The following is an 11,452-nucleotide window of genomic DNA, read 5'->3' as shown; positions in this document are numbered from 1 at the left end:
CTGGCCTGTGAATAAAAGCATTACAGCTGATCAAAAGCTCCCATTTTGTTGTTGCCACCAAAGACACATCTCAAAATAACATTTTTCTTTGTGGTTACTTACTTTATTTCCAGTGTTGTTCTTGCAGAAAGTCTTTCCTGATTCTGGGAAAAAATAAGGCTCATTAATGGCATAATACAAGCTCACAGTTGTGGAGTTGCTTTTGGCAACAAGATAAGCACTGAAGGGATTTAAAAGAGGAAAAAGGCAATTCCCATGTGGTTGAGATGCCCTTCCAAGACTTAGAAGGTGGAATGGAGAAGGAAGAGATAAGATAGGGTGAGAAAGAAAAGAGGCAACTGTGTGAATTAAAGGTGGCTTGGTAGATAAGGTGGCCTTTAGAATGGGTATGTGCTTTCCACTACTTGCTGTGTGAGCTTGGGAGAACTAGTCAGTCTTTGGTACCTCGGCTGTCCATTTACATATGTGTAATTATCTCACGAGGACAAAACCATACCAGACAGTGGAATGCCCAGGAACTTCGGAAAAGAGGAGTTGTAAGACCCCATGGGACATGAGGTGGAGAGTTATGATACACCGAGAGCAAACAGCCAGGAAAATGTTGAGAGATGTTGTTCAGTATGAGAGGAACGAAAACCAAACATATATATATATATATACACTCTGGTTTATACGCCACTGCATTGCACAGATTGGTTGGTATGAGGCACCCAAACAGATTCTCTTTTACAAATCAGAAAACAGGAATATCAGGTGCTAAAAATGCTGAACCATCACCTGAAATAGCCAAATTTCAGAGCAGTCTGGTTTTTAGTTTCTTTATTAAAGAAAGAAACATTCCAGAGCATTCCTGGAACAGGTTGCCCAGAGAAGCTGGGGATGCCCCATCCCTGGAGGTGTCCAAGACCAGGCTGGATGGGGCTTTGAGAAACCTGGCCTAGTGGGAGGTGTCCTTGCCCATGGCTGTGGGGTTAGAGCTAGATTGTCTTTAAGGTTTCTTCCAACCTAAACCATTCTATGATTCTCTGATTTGAGGAAAATACACTGTTTTGAACAGTTAGCCATTGATTCAGCCTTATACCTGGGCAGTATGTTATCTGACTTAATAATATATTGTGTAGAAAAAGTGCAAAAGCATTCTCAGAACAAACTGCAGCAGAGAAAACTTCACTACATAATTACTAAAACATGTTCAGGCTTCATTTCCCAAAGCACCTCTGTCAATCAGATGGTGTCTTCCAGTGACTCTCAAACATGTTGACTGAATATAATGAATAGTTTAATCACCGTTTGGAGATGTAGACTCAGTCACTAATGCATTATCATACACGTACACTTTATAGAGTGTCAACTATTTATGGAGAAAGACACAGGTATTGGTTAAAGTCTACTACTTGAATCTCAAAGAATTTTTCCTTCTAAAATGTGGGATATTTTGATTGTTTGTTAACCCTTGTCTGTCAGCTCTCTGTCCATGGGATCATTACTAATTCTGTTTTACAGAAGACACAAAATGCCTGGCTCATCTTTATAGAGTGTCTTGTAATCTATTGCTCCAAAATAGTATTCAGCAATAACACGATTATCAATGTCAGATGTCCAAGCAAGTTGCTGTAAGACAGTTTGAGTGTCCTATGAATTGCATGATACTGCCATTTTTCTCTGAAATGCGACACAGAATAAAGGCGCAGAATGAGAGGTTTACATATAGCTTGTTGTACGACAATGAAATACTAAATGCATGGTAAAACTCCTTTGTTTTGTGGCTTTATGAGAAAAAAAAAAAAAGGAACCTGCTTAACCTGATTAAAATCACTGTCAAATACACAACTTGTCCTTCTCCCAGTATTTATTCAGCACACATTTTCAGTGTATTTGGGAATATGATTATTCACTGATGAGCAAGACTGGCTATATACTAAAAAACATGACTGACACATAGCTTCAAACATGGATAATTCTTATACCCACCGAACTGCTTGTACAAAAGCTGATAGGGAGTCTGACACGGTGCTGCTGTCTACGCAGCAACAGCAGGAGATAAGAGACTGCGGTATAGTGAAGTCAACTTCTGAACTGGAACTTGTCAGAATTAGGACAGCATTTAAAAATCTTACCTGCCTCGATTGGAGCTTGACCGATCCCAAAGTATTGAAAACGGTTTTGTATATATGTTATATGCATATATGACAAGATTGCTTGTCTTCTTACTGGATGTCTTCCTTCTTAAGATGACTAGCAGGAGTAAAGTATAGGAAATAACTATGGAGATGGAAGGAAAAGATAATTTTCTGTACCTTCTGTCCCTACACTTTATGGGGTTTTCTTGTTTCCTAGTATAGAAGGCATTTGAGAGTAGGGTCTTGTTTGCTGTGGTCTTAATTTTAAACATCAGAGTAACCTAAACTGAAATGTTATATTTGTATTGTATAAATTAAATTATAACAAGGGAAGAATTAATTTAATAGATTATTTAAACAGAGACTGGTTTTGCTACTTCTTTACAAGATTTTGCCAAAAGCAGCCCAACACGCTCTCTGCTTGCATCTAGAAATTGTCTACTTTTGCTTTCCTTTTACAAAATAAAAGGATAAGTGGGAATCCGAGCTTTTACATAACCATGATCACAAGGTACAAGTAGTACCTTACACAGAATAAGAGTGGATCTGGCTGCTCAGATATCGAATTCAATGCTGAAACTTAGATATTTGCAGTTCTGTCTTGTGGGCAACGTTGTTGACTCAGAGATAACAAGGAAACTGTGTTCTGTCCTGAGCATAAAAACTGAGTCTCTACACACGAGGGTGGAACTATTTCTACTTTGCATGGATTGACACAGAATGGCATTTGTAGTACCTCTTTGCTACTAGAAGCTGAAATGTTTAGGAAGGAATTTTTCTATTAGAACCTATCCTGGCACTGGAAAAATACCCTTACAGAAATAACAATGATCTGCTGAAGATGAAGCCTCTTTCTGTGTCGAGCTTTGTGTTGCTACTGTGAAGGGCTTATATTTAATGTTCTCCTTAAAGACATTTCTTTGACTTAACTGGGCCTTAGTCGTACTGGACATAGGTATTTCAGTTTGTGACGTTGGTCTCCTGTTCCTTGGAATGCAATCATCAAAGAAGCTAAACTTATGTTGTAGGGCTAAGTTTTGATTCCTTACTTTTGCTAATAAAATTTAAAAAGTACTTTCTGGGAATGTTATGCAGTGATATGTCTGAGCCTACAGACAGCTTCAAGCTCTAACTTTCATGGGAAAGGCCTTCCATGGATAAAGCTGTGGCTATAGCCTACAGCAAAAGCAGACTCTTCTGCTTCCCCCCTCACCCCAACCCTCTTCCGTCAAAAATTATGGGGGGGAAAGGGGATATAAATGAAAAGGATCAATGTGTAGGCCTGAATCCCACATATGTTGTTTTATTAGCTTTGGGAGGCCATCTTGTTTAAAGAAGAATGAAAGCATCTCGAGTGGAGAAAAATTTGTCTAATACCATGTAAAGTCTAGGGTAACTACTTAATGCCTTACTGTGCATGGGTTGAATGGTAAACTTGAAGTTAAGCAAAAGATTAGGAGCCATTGAAATGCAAACATTCCACCCTGCAATAGGAAAGAAGAAGGTAGGAGACAGGAACAGGTTGCCCAGGGAAGTTGTGGATGCCCCATCCCTGTAAGTGTTATACACCAGGCTGGATGGGGCTTTGAGCAACCTGCTCTAGTGGAGGTGTCCCTGCCCACGGCAGGGGGGTTGGAACTCGATGGTCTTTAAGGTCCCTTCCAACTCTAACCATTCTATGATTCTATGATTCTATAGACATTCCCAGACCACAGGAGACTTGCAAAGAAACATCTATTAAGATCTCTGTGCTGGGGGACTATTAGTCTTCAGTGTTCTGTGCATGGCTGAGAGCTAAAGCAGTGAGAGGAAGCTGCTAGGTAAAGCAAGGAGGATCATCGCCCGGGGAACTGGTGCTGCAGAAGGGAGAGGCACTCGAGAGGGTACTAGGCAGCCAGCAGCATGAAGGCAGCTCGCCACAAGATCAGTGGCAGCCTCAGCTAAGCTTTGCTGACAGGCAAGACCTGACAGCCCTCAGCCATGAAGCAGACATTGCCCAAGATTAAAAGCAACCAGCTGGCCTCGGCAGAGGTAAGGGCAGTAAAATAGCATTGATTACACTGCAGAACTAGGCAGTGCTCCTCTAGTTACCTGCTCTGCTAGGGCTTTGTTGTCTTCATTTAATAAGATATTGTGAAGCCAATTGATTCGTGTTTGCAAATGTAAAAATTAGCACATTAAACACCAGGTTTAACTTTTTTAGATTGATTGAGAGGCTCAGGACAAAGTTGTATTTCAGCCCTTTAAATCTGAGCCTGGCCCTTGTTGCTGCTAGTCCAGACTTGCCAGAAGAGTTACAGCTGCCCATGTTTATTCCAATCAAACACTAGCAGCTCTTAAGGTTGCTGGTAGGTTGGTATAACTACCAATTCAAAACACTAAGACCTTTTAGATCAGGTCAGAAGACTTACAAAATGGAAAGTAAAATAGTATTATTTTATTTAACACAAAAGTTTTATTGAAATGTTTTGTTTATAGGCAGATAAGAATGGAAAGGGAGGAATAGATTAATAGGAATGCTAAAAGAGGAAGTGCTCTGTCAATCCTTTTCCCTATTAACTGTCCTAGCAATTAGGGTTTAAGGCTTGAAGGAGCTTAAGGCAATTCTTGCTTCTTACCTGACGTGTCTAGGCTTCTCTAAGAGAAGTGCGCTAACAATCATATTAGCAGAGCTTTAGAATTTGGATGCCCTTGATCCTTCCTGTTAATGCTGTTCTTCTTGTGTCCTCTAGGTTGTGGATGAATCCCACCTTTTGAGGTACATAGGCTGATGGTTAACAGTATCACAGTTCTGAGGTGGATTTACAGCTCTACTGTTGGAAAGTGTAGTGCTGAGATTTTCTTAAGAAAATAAAAATGAGCCTCTAGTCTAGTGATTTGGACTTTCACCAAGGGAACAAAAGATTTTGGTTTCTGTTGCTGATTACAAAAGCAAGCAAACATATTTTTTAGAAGTGCAAATAGACCAAAAAAGAAGGATTGCAGACATACCCCCAAATAACTACTGATTTATATCATAGTTAGGAGATATGGGCTCATCTCCCCTTATCACCAAAGGGGACTGTGTGTCCCATGCCTCACCTGAGATGCAAAGGAAGGGGACAGTTTTCTTACTTCCTCTGGGGATGCTGGCTCTCCTACTAGAACTGATGTGTCTAATTTAAACTGAATTAGAATATTTCCAGGGTAACTGCATTGTTAGTTGAGTATGCTGTTTTCCATAAACAAATACATTAAGTGCCTCAGACCGAAAACAGTGCTATCAACTCGCCCTCAAGAGTGCATGTTTGGCATGAAGAGTCTTGTTTGTTGATTGAGGCAACGAGGGATCTGTACCAGTGAATTGGATGCTGGAAGGAGAAGAATGCCTGCTCTTTAGTCCATCCTCAGTAAAGAGGTAAGAGGTCTGACGGAAAGGAAAATGGAGATGCAGCATGTGGGTCAGTCTGCAAGAAGCTGTCTTGCAGGTAATTGGGATGAGCCTACTATTCCAGCCAGGGATCCTTGGATGTGAAGCCATTTTAGCTGGCTGAGAAGAGCTGCCATCCTTCCTCACAGACTGGATGGTGAGTCTGCTTCTCGCTGTTTGCAGCTGGAGTGCTCCATGATGGATAATCCACTGCTGCTTCCCCTTGGCTCAGAACTGGGAGGAGGCAGCTGGTGTTGTAACCTGGCTGAATCTGTGGAAGCTTCTGCAAATATGAATTTATACACAATCAGTTATAAAACCTGTATGTGCAATGTATTATTTTCTGGCTAGCAAAGTAAAAGAGCCATTGCTCTAATTCTTATGTTTCCAACAGTATTTCTTCAACTATTAAATTAAAACCATATCACTGGTATATGAGTGTTGTTCTAATCAGGTATTTAAAGGTTTCAGTTTTTCATTGCTCCCCAGTAGAGGAGGTCATTAAAACTTTGACACTCTAGTGTTTAATTAACTTATGTTTCCTTATTCATTTAAGGCCGTGTATTTTAACGTTAGCAGCAAGTGATAGGTTTGCCTTTACACAATATCATTAGAGAATAAATTGCACTATGTACTTTCCTCAGTCCTAATAGTCTGGAATCTTTGAGCTGAATTAACTTGACTGTAATTGCAGTGCTGTGGCAGAGGCCTTATGAAAAATAGAAGATGTTTCATACAGGCATTTATTTTGAAGAAATATTCTGGTTATTTATATGTAATTTTAAAGTAGAAAAATGGTGGTGGCCCAATATAGCTTTTAATCTGACATACTGTAGCCTAAACAATATCTGCTTAAAAACTAGCATTCTTTGGCTGGAAGGGGCAGAGCTGGTTCACTGGCTTTTCTGAAAGTTAATCAAGCTTTCAGCTGTTTGTAATGAGAAGATAAGATTAAAGTTTGGCTAAATGTTAAATGCTAGTTATTAGAGTCAATTTTGGGAATGAAAACATTCCTAAGAACAAACTTCAATTAAAAAATAATTCTGGTAAACTTGCAAAGTATCGATACCGCATCTAAGCTCTTGAACTTTTAAATTTGGTAGCGGTGCTTTTTGTGTCAGAATGTGTGTGTTTTTCAGTACCTGAAATACTGCAGAAATTTAACCAAGGTAGAAGTCTTAAAGTAATTGAAGTTTGCACAAGCTCAAGAGAGACTTCAGTTTTATTGGCTAATATGTCCAAATATTCCAGCATGATTGAACACAGTCAGGCTCAGGCCACAGAAATAATGTGAACTTGATCTGTAATAGCTGTTCTGGACCAGCATAAGCACGGCCATTAAAGCATGGAGCAGAATAGCTGTCTTTTTCTTATCTTCTGTGATATCTGTGGCTACATCTGGTGAAAGAGGAGGAGGGAGAATACCTGATGCAAAAGCAGAGAGAACAAAAGCTGCACTGCAAAGTGGAAAGATGGGGACAAGAAGTCTGATGAAAGTGGGATGATGAAGAAATTAAGTAAAATGGGAGTTAATCGAAGTGGGAAGAAATTAACTGAAAATGAAGAAACAGACAGGGAGTAATTGCATAGAGACAAAGAATTAAGGACATGGGCATAGGAAAGGATAGCTAAAGAAGTCTAGTTTACATAAGGAGCTAGTGGGGGGTGGTATAACTTGCAAAGGAAGGCTGATGTAGGGAAGAGAATCTTGAAAAAAGAATATTGGGTATTTTACAAGTCAAAATAGAAGATAAAGCTAGTTTAAAGTAAAATGTGCCTTTTTATTCTACCATGTCCCATCTGAGATATCAGAACTTGAAGAATGTTTACAATTAGATACCCCTCTAGGTTTAGTGTCTATTGATTTCAGCTACATCTGTAAGCACTCAAATACACCTTTAAATCCAACCCTATGGTGTCCAGCTGGATACTCAGAAAATGAGACATGTAGTGTGGCAGATGTCCTATGAAACAACTGTTTTATGACACAGGCTTTAATGACATGATCACGTATATTTATACCGGGGAAAATCATTCTGACAGTACAGGCAATTTCTGATACTTTCTTCTGGACTTTGTGGTTTCGGTGTTCATGTAAGCATGTACAAATATGCTTATTTGTTGCATCAGGACCTTTTAACAACCAGTGTGGTTAAGTTAATCTGCCTTGTAATATAGCTGCGCTGTGAATATAAATTATTATAATGGTGGTTGTTCCTGAGCTGTGCTTGAATTAACCTCACCTGTTCACTTGGCAACCTTATAATCTCCACTACAGGATGACCACCACCGTGCATCCTGCTAGATGTGTGGGAAAGGACTATATCCACAATACATAGCCAAAGAGGTAAATTCTGGGTCTCATGTCACAAGGTGCCTCTTGGAAAAGCCTCCCTCTTCTCTATAGTAATATCCACAGGAGGGGCCAGGCTCTTCCTTTAAATACACAATTGCCTCCTGGTACAAGCAGGAGTTGCAGGACAAGAGAGCTCAGCTTCCCAGCAAGAAGGAACTCGTTTTCCCCTTGCCTGAGCAAAGGTGAGGCATACCTGACAGCCTCTCACAGGCATGGAAGAGGAGATAAGAGACTTTCTCTAATCAAGCCTTGATGCTAGTGCTTCTATTTTTGAAACAGGCTCATTCCAGTCCTTGAGCTTAAATCAAAACAAAGCTGGGGTCCTGTGAAGCTAAATGGATTATATTGTCACAACCTTCTGTTCTAGCTGCATAACTCCTTGAATAGCTTTTCATTATTTGATTCGAGATAAAGACATCAGCTTATTACTCCTGTGTAGCAGTTCTCTGTGTCTGCAACTTCAATCTTTAGCATTTCCAAGGGGCACTTGAACCACTTGGTTTGCAATAACTTTTTTTTTTTTTATCTAGACTCTTACAGATAAGATTTTTATTTTTCACTGAGAACAGTACAACATCATAGTTCCAGAAGCTAATAATCACTAAAGGCTTTAACCACAGTTATCCTTTGGAACATTAGTTGTTTCATTCTCAGTATCTCAGATTTCTCATTGACACTTCTGGGTCACGTTAAACTGATTTTTTTTTTTTAACCTGCAGCTTTTTTCCAAGCTTTCTCTTATCATTTTGAAACTCCTATAATTAAAGGAAATCCTGATTCTTTATCCAGTGTTTTCTCCAGCATTACCATTTGGGTTTGTAAAATCCCAGCGAGCAAGTTAAACATTATAGTGAGTGCAGCAGAAAAAAAAATGCCTGGTTTTGCGTCAGTTCTTCTCCTTCCCAACAGTGCCCTGAGAAACAACCCATGTGACTTTCACAAAACTATATTGTGGTCAAAATTATCTGCATTCTTTTTGCTAGCTGTTGGGCAACTTCAATTGATTAAATTCAGTTGTTTGTGTCTGAGCTTTGTTTCTCTATTCTGGGCTCTGTTGATCAATATACCCTATGCTGAATGAGTTCAAAACGGTTCAGACTTGCTCAATGTGTTTTTGACAAAGTGTTAGATTATATTGTTATAGTGCTAGATCATATTGTTATAGTGGTAGATCTGCTTGGTAGAGTACCATGGGATAAAGCCCTGGAGGGAAGAGGGGCGCCAAGAAAGCTGGTTAATATTCAAGGATCACCTCCTCCAAGCTTAGGAGCGATGCATCCCAACAAAGAGGAAGTCGGGCAAAAATGCCAGGAAGCCTTTTTGGCCAAGGAGTGCTTGGACAAACTCAAACCCAAAAAGGAAGCCTACAGAGGGTGAAAGCAAAAACAGGTAGGCTGGGAGGAATACAGAACAATTGTCCAAGCAACCAGGGATGAAGTTAGGAAAGCTAAAGTCCAGATAGAGTTAAATTTGGCCAAGGACATCAAGAGCAAAAGAAAGGTTTCTACAGATACAGCAATCGTAAAAGGAAGACTAGGGAAAATGTGTGTCCTCTCTGGAAGGAAACGAGAGACCTGATTACCCAGGATATGGAGAAGGACAAGGGGTAATGGTTTTAAATTGGAAGAGGGGAGATTTAGGTTAGATATTCGGAAGAAATTCTTTACTGTGAGGGTGGTGAGACACTGGAACAGGTTGCCCAGAGAAGTTGTGGATGCCCCATCCCTGTAAGTGTTATACACCAGACTGGATGGGGCTTTGAGCAACCTGCTCTAGTGGGGAGTGTCCCTGCCCATGGCAGGGGGGTTGGAACTAGGTGATCTTAAAGGTCCCTTCCAATCCAAACCATTCCATGATTCTCCAATCCAAACCATTCCATGATTCTATGATTTAAAGAAAAACAACAACAAAAAGAGATTGAGAGAGAGCAGTTTTTATTTCAATCTCTTCCTTTGCATTTTGGGCTGCATAATTATTTCTAGTCCATGATTTGGATTTTGCTTTGTCAGAGTATATCAACACTCTGGCTCTTTGTTGTGATATTTGATTCTAGTTGCCAGAAGATTGGCCATGTTCCTTCTTTTCTCCTTTTATGTGTAGTCACCAGAGTAGAATGGTTAAGACATCTTTCCATAGCCAGAATGACATTTTTTTCCTTACATATTTTTTTTTCCTCAGAAGTAATTATGAATGATATAAGGTAAGAAGCAAACAAGGGGTTTGGTTTGTTTTGGGTGGGGTTTTTCTGATATCTCAATAAACTAATTTGTGTTAGTACTTGTGACTTTCATTTTGCTCTTACTACACTAACAACAGGAGCAGTGATTCCCGCTGGCAAGATACATCACTTATTTTTGTATCAAAGCTGCCTGACACGGGAAGAAACCTATGTTTTGGTGTCACTAGGGAGGCATCCATAACTTTGTTTCCAACTCTTCCCAGATCAAATCTGACATTTTTAGAGGTGTTAAGTGTATAAACCATGTCTTAAGCATCAATCTTTTTTTGTCATATATAACTGTGATGCTCTTGCATCTTGACTAGGGCCTTTACTACCTCTGTCTGACCAGAAAAATCTGCCCTGGTGAGTAATATGAATAACTCCTATCTGTGAATTACCTTTGTATTCTTTTGCCCTGTTATGTAACTGTTAAAGACAGTTTTAAATATAGAGAAACACTTTCTATCCATCCTTAAAAAATACTTTATCTCTCAGTACATTTGTGAAGCTGGTAAATATATACTTGCTGTTGATGTCAGAAAAATGCAACACAAGTTAAAAGACACATTTTCTAGTTGTATAAGGCTTCAATGAGGAGTTGAGAATGAAGCATTGGTTTCCACAGTCCTATGCTACAAGTGAGGGGGATCATGAAAGGAGAAGTGGGAAAGGCGCTGGGGTTTTACATTAAGGTTCAGCAGTGCCGTAGGTAGCTGATGGAGAATGCCATAAACTGAAAGGTTCTGTCTTTATTCAAACAGTATCCATCACATATATGTGACTCAGACTCCTACTTACTGTTAAAAAAGACACTTTAAATACAAATCAAGATGCTCCTTCTAACCTTCCTTCTTTTCTCCCTGAAAATAAGTTTCTAAACCTTCAGAGTTCCTCGAAGTATTCCTTGGCAGTATGCTGCTATGAGCTTTTATGTCTCAAAAATTGCACACCTTTGTCGCATAGGAGGGGTGAGTACAAACTGACTCAATCAGCTACCAGTTGGGCTTTATTTTTAAAACTGAGTGTGATATCCACCAGATTTATGGTACGAATGTTCACACACAGATCTTTCTCAGATTAGTAGTGTCTTTAGCCTTTCAAAATCTATATGCTGTCATTACAAAATCTTTTGATGGAAAAGAGCTTATTGGTCCCCCAAATGGACAAATTTTATTTGCCTTGTATTAATATTCATGATGCTTTCCAGAACAAATGTGAAAATTGTTTTCTTTATGGTATTTAAAGGAGTATGATTATCTCAGGAATGATTCACAAACATATGAAGTTTTTTCTTTTGCCAAGCAAAGCTAATACGCCTCTGTCAGAATTTTAATCTTCTTGCACTC

Source organism: Numenius arquata, chromosome 6 (assembly GCF_964106895.1).
Source record: "Numenius arquata chromosome 6, bNumArq3.hap1.1, whole genome shotgun sequence".
In the NCBI taxonomy this organism is placed as follows: Eukaryota; Metazoa; Chordata; class Aves; order Charadriiformes; family Scolopacidae; genus Numenius; species Numenius arquata.
This window is presented reverse-complemented; position numbering follows the sequence as displayed.